Source organism: Cucumis sativus, chromosome 1 (assembly GCF_000004075.3).
Source record: "Cucumis sativus cultivar 9930 chromosome 1, Cucumber_9930_V3, whole genome shotgun sequence".
NCBI classification, from domain to species: Eukaryota; Viridiplantae; Streptophyta; class Magnoliopsida; order Cucurbitales; family Cucurbitaceae; genus Cucumis; species Cucumis sativus.
The window spans coordinates 21,217,296-21,223,693 of NC_026655.2; the positions used below are offsets into that span (position 1 = coordinate 21,217,296).

Sequence of the window (6,398 nt, forward strand, 5' to 3'; positions counted from 1 at the left end):
AATTCGGACAAGCTAATAATTTTAAATTATTTATGTAACTTATACCAACTAATCATGTCAAGTAGCTCCATAAAGAATAATTTATATATTGTAAATTAATTGGTAAATGAGATGGTTTTTCGAGATTTTTTTTTTTTTTTTGATGAAAATGAAAGGTTTAAAACTTATTTAGGAGAATATGGTGATTTTGTTTTTTTGTTTAAGTGAATTAGTTGTTTCGAAAAGTTGGAATGCTTATTTAAGGTGGGACTCACGTGTAATTAGTATCATATTTTTATAAAACCATTTGCTTTTAAAGACCCATGTATATATTATCACTTTTTTTATATATACATATACTTGTTTGTCATGTTATACTATACATTTTCTTTTCATATTTTTTTAGTAATATAAAATTTAATTAAAAAAATATTACTTATTTAAACACTTTATTTGTAAACTAATAAATTGTTATACATAAATAAAGATGTCTTTTTAATATATAACATAGTGACCAATTTATATTTAGCCAAATAGATAAAGAAAAATAATTATCCATTTTGGTATTTTGTCATACCGCTAGTAAATTAATGAGTTAAAATTCTAAACTTTTGTTATGGGTAAATATAAAAAGTTTTTAACAATCCTTTAAAGTAAAATTGAAAGATAAACATACAATATGTTATAATTGAGCAACGAAAATGTCGTAGGAACAAACGGTTATTATTTGTAATTCTTCATGAATGGAAAATATTAATAACTAAATTATAGAAAGGACATAACTTTTCAAATAGCCACGAATAAGTCTTTTTGGTTGAAAGAAAAAATATCAATAGTATTTTGTCTTCTAAAAACGAATTTCTCTCCTTATTCACAATCTTGATGTTCGATAGCTGATCCACAAGGTTTCTTTCGTTGATCTTCTATACGGAATGCTACACTTAAAAGAAAGGTGATATGTTCTATTCTAGAAGGCAATTACTCTCAATATTCAAACACTAGGGTGAGTAAATTTGTCTTAAGATTGTAATAAAGATTATCAAAATGTTAATTAATATTAAACATTTAATTTTTTTATTGCAAAATAAAAATACATGCAATTGCCACTGTGCAAGTGTTGCCAAATAAAATAAATTAAAACACACATTTTTTTTTTTTTTTGTCTTAAGATTGTTATAGAGAATGCTCTCAATTTTACCTGAGGAAGAAATTGACAAAGAAAAGTAACTTGCAGTTGATGCGTGGACATGCAAAATATCTTTGCAAGAATAACACTTTGAATGGGTTGGACAACACATTGTACAATGTGTATAATAGTATTGATTCGGCCAAAAATCTATGGACATTTTTAGAGAAGTATAAAACTGAAGTTGATGGTGCAAAGAAATTTATCGTTGAAAAATTTATGGATTACAAAATGGTAGACTCCAAAACTATAATCAGTGAGGCTCAAGAAATCCAAGTAACTCTACATGATATACATGTTGAGAATATGACTTTAAGTGAGTCTTTTCAGGTAGTATCAATAATTGAAAAATTGTCAACCTCATGGAATGACTTCAAAAGTTATCTCAAGCATAAACGCAAAGATATAAAACTTGAGGAACTTATGGTCCGACTTGGGATTGAAGAGAATAATCAAAATGCGAAAAAGTGTACTATGGATAGTATAATGATCCAAAGGCCAACATTGTGAAAAATAGACCATAAAATAACAAGAAAATGAAGTTTTCTGGTGAAGGTTCAAATAAAAAACCTGATTCACAAAAAGGTTCAATGGCAAGTGTTACAACTACAACAAAATGGGACATCAATCAAAAGATTGTCGTAAGCCAAAGAACCTTAAGAAAAAACATGCTCAAGCTCATATCACAGAAGTTGATGAAGTATCAAATGGTGTTGCAGATATTGACCTTTGTGTAGTTATTTTAGAATGCAACAAGGTGGATAACTCCAAGGAATGGTGGGTAGACACTGGGGCTACTCGTCATATTTGTGCCAACAAGTATATGTTGACATCATATGTGCCAGTCTCTGGTGGAGAACAACTATTTATGGGTAACGCATATACTTCAAAGGTTGAGGGACAAGACAAAGTGATTCTTAATTAAGATGACATCTGGCAAGGAACTCACTTTCAACAAGGTGCTTCATGTTCCTGACATTCGGAATAACTTACTTTCTGGTTCATTGCTTAGTAATAATGATTTTAAGTTGGTGTTTGTATCTGATAAGTTTGTACTTTCCAAGAATGGGACGTAGATTGGAAAGAGTTATTTTAATGATGGCCTCTTTAAATTAAATGTACTCACAGTTGTACCAAAAAAATATTATTAATAAAGTATCTACTTTTGCTTATATTGTTGAGTCATTTGTTTGACATTGTAACGACCCAACTTTTCTGGGTAAGTAGAGGTCGTTAATTTTTGACAAAAGACTTTGGTTGATACAAATTGAAACATAAGTCAATTTAAAAACAAAACATGTCAGGCCTGATTTTCAAATATTCAAGAAAACTTAACAATAACACTATTTACAAATAAAAGTTTGTAAATTAAGTTTTAGTACATCTTAAACCTTAAAAGAAATCATAAGCGGAAGCAAAATAACACATTCCCTATGGCAATCACGCTTCCTTCCTACCCCTCGCCGGTTTGCCACCTTTATTTCCTTTGCCTGAAAATTAAACATAAGAAGGGTGAGTATAACAATACTCAGTAAGAGACCCTCTACTGGTCTCGTCAGGGGAAAATAAATTGTTAAAGTTCTATTGGGACACCCTGTACAGTCGCAGTTTTGTGATCCCGAAGGATACACATTTCAGTCTAACGTCCCGAGGGACGTACATATCAGTCTAACGCCCCGAGGGACGTACATATCAGTCAAGTGTTCTACAGAAACACATATCAGTCAAATGCTCCCGAAGGTGCAAAATAAATTGGTGATCCCGTGGGACACCTACAAGGTAAACATCCCAATACAACCTAACAATTTATCCCCTCATTCCATTCAACCCATCTTTCAGTTACTTCAAATCACAAAGTCCTTTCTTTCAACATCCTAACAGTCAACTTATTTTACTACAATCATATGTCTGTCAATAATATGCTAATACATCAGTCAATCCACTATACAGTCAAGTCAATACACCCCTCAGTTCACCAGCACAAACCACAGTTCAGTATAATCACATCCAACCGAAACAAATTCACTAGTTCACATCCAATCTTTATACAGCACAATCTATTAATATCATCATGTACACATAAGCATAATTTCAGTCATTCACATGTATACTTTCGGCAATCCACATCAATTCACACATCAATGTATATATATATGTTTCCAGTCAAATACAACATATACTAAACATTTAGTCTGCAATCAAACATGTACATCTTAATCATCATCCATACAGTCCAACACAACTCAAAACTTTAGGTGAGTCTAGTAGAAAATCCCTTACCTCGAGTTTACGTAAAGTTCTTCAATCGTACTAAATCCAATAAATTAAATTCCAAGTAGAATGAGGCAACAATTCCAATGAAGTTCACTTCGAAACTTAAATATCCAAGCACAGCTCTCCAATATCACCTTAAAATCAAGCAATACCCAAATCAATTAATCAATTTCAAAACTTACGCTAGCCCAGAACAATACTACTAAATCCACAATTCCTCCTTACCAATGAAATCACAACATAGCTTTGACGATTGACGACAGAACAGAATCAGCGACAATCGAATGAAACTGATGCGTGCAAAACAGATATGCACTACAATAAAGATGGACGTCGGACCCGCGACTGGAAAACGAGGAGTTGCGCAATAGATGAGGACTTCACGATGCACAACTGTTGGATGCTACACGGCTCGTATCTGAACGATAAGCGTCGGCAAAACAATTGGGACGGGGCTACCGGTGGGGACCCGGCGTTGCAGATCTGGACAACGGCGCGGAGAGACACGGCGGTTACAGGTTCACGCGGCGGCCTTGGCTTCGACGGAGACAGAACCGGCTGAGACGGTTGGGCAACGGCGCCGCAGATCTGGACTGGCAGCGGCGCGGTCTTGCTTCGCGGCGGGGCTGCAGACGGAAGAAGAAAATGGAAGGAAAGGATCGGCGGCTGGCTGCGGTTGGCTGCGGCGGGACGAGAAGAAGAAGATAGAGGTGGTGGTTGCGGCTGGGCTGCGGCTGGCCATGAACGGAAGGAGAAGAGGACGGTTGGGGCGGTTGCTGCACGAACGGAGAGAAGGGAAGGAGGGTCGCACGGGAAGGAAGGAGAAGAGAGAAAAGAAAAGAAAAAAGAAAAGAAAAGAAAAAAAAATATATATATATATATATATTTTGTTAATATTAAATAAAATATATAAAATATATAAAAATTAAAAAAATGTATATATATATATATTTTTACCTTTGGGACTTTACAGACATAATAGATTAATACATGTTAATTTCCATTCTTTGCGAAGACTAATTAATATGAACTTGATTCCAAAATTTACTTTTGACACAAATCATAGATGTGAGGTGTGTGGAATAAAAAATGACTAAAGTACATTTTCATTCAACTCTGAGAATTACCAAACCTTTAGAGTTAATTCATAGTGATATTTGGGACTTGAAATTTGTGCAAACTATAGGTGGAAAAAAGTACTTTTTTACTTTTATCGATGATTGCACAAGATATTGTTACGTTTATTTGTTGAAAAGCAAAGATGGGGCAATTGAAGTGTTTAAGCTTTATAAAAAAAGAGGTTGAAAATCAACTTAACACAAAAATTAAGGCAATAAGAAGTGATCAAAGTGGTGAATATGGTCCTCCTTTTGAACAATTTTGTTCAGAACATGACATTATTCACCAAACTACTGACTCTTACTCACCTCAATCCAATGGAATTGATAAACGAAAAAACTAAACACTTAAGAAAATGATGAACGCAATGCTTATAAGTTCATGTTTACTACAAAATTTGTGGGGAGAAGCTTTGTTGACAGCAAATTATTTATTAAACAAAGTACCTCGTAAGAAGTCACAAAATACTACTTATGAAAAATGAAAAGAAAGACAACCTTCATACAAATTCTTAAAAGTGTAGGGGTGTAGCAAAGGTTGTCGTGCCTAAACCTAAAATGGTTAAAATAAGACCAAAAACTGTTGATTGAATAATCATTGGTTATGCTAGTAACAGTTGTGCATATCAATTTCTAGTTCATAAATAAGATATTTCAGATATAAATGTTAATATAATAATGGAATCAAGAAATGCAACATTCTTTGAGAATGTTTTTCCACATAAAATGTCTTGTGAAGCAAGGTTACAAAAATGTTCTTTTGATGCTATAACGAGTGAATCTCTTAATAGATCAAATGTTGAGTTAAACAAGGATAAGGAACTCAAATGAAGTAAAAGGATGAAGATCTCACAATCATTTGGGCCTGATTTTTTAACATATTTGTTATAAAATGAACCTCAAATATTTAAAGAGGTCATGTCCTCTCCTGAAGCTCCATATTGGAAAGAGGTTGTGAATAATGAAATTGAGTCCATTATGCATAACCATACTTGGGAGCTAGTTGATCTTCCATTAAGAAGTAAACCACTTGGTTGCAAATGGATTTTCAAACGAAAAATGAAGACCGATGGGTCAATAGATAAATATAAGGCAAGACTTGTCGCCAAATGTTACAAGCAACAATAAGGATTTGACTATTTTGATACATACTCACCATTTACTCGAATTACTTCTATTCACATGCTCATAGCAATATCAACTCTACATGGATTTGAGATACATCAGATGGATGTCATGACAACATTTTTAAATGGTGAGTTAAATGAAGAGATCTACATGCAACAACCTGGAAGGTTTGTTTTTTCTAGTCAAAAAAAGAAAGTTTGCAAATTAATTAGGTCTCTTTATGGACTAAAACAAGCATCAAAATAATGACATGAAAAATTTGACAGTGTAATGATGGCCACTAGATTTAAAATCAATGAATGTGACAAATGTGTATATGTCAAAAGCAATGAAAATGACCATGTCATTATGTGCCTATATGTTGATGATATGCTAATTATAGGTAGCAATATCAACATTATTAAGGCAGCCAAACAAATTTTGGCCAATAAATTTGAGATAAAAGACATGGATGTTGCATATATTATTCTAGGTATTAAAATTTCTAGAACCCCACAAGGATTAGTGTTGTCTCAATCAGATTATGTTGATAAAATATTGAAGAAATATACAAAACATGATATTGTGTGATTGCAAAGACCCCTATTGATGCTAGTTTTCATTTAGGTAAAAATAATGGAGATAATATAGTCTAATTAGAATACTCTCGCATTATTGGTAGTTTGATGTACAACATGAGTTGTACACGTTCTGATATAGCGTATGTTGTAAGC

The 6,398-nt window shown here is 33.1% G+C and overlaps 1 long non-coding RNA gene across 1 annotated transcript; it reads right to left on the reverse strand.

The window, feature by feature from the left end:
• Positions 1–2,591: 2,591 nt before the first annotated feature.
• LOC116402686 lies at positions 2,592–4,289 on the reverse strand. The gene is made up of 3 exons (XR_004215184.1): positions 3,665–4,289; positions 3,446–3,573; positions 2,592–2,655 (listed from the first exon to the last, which is right to left on the reverse strand). It is a non-coding gene; the product is annotated as an uncharacterized LOC116402686 (long non-coding RNA).
• Positions 4,290–6,398: the final 2,109 nt, after the last annotated feature.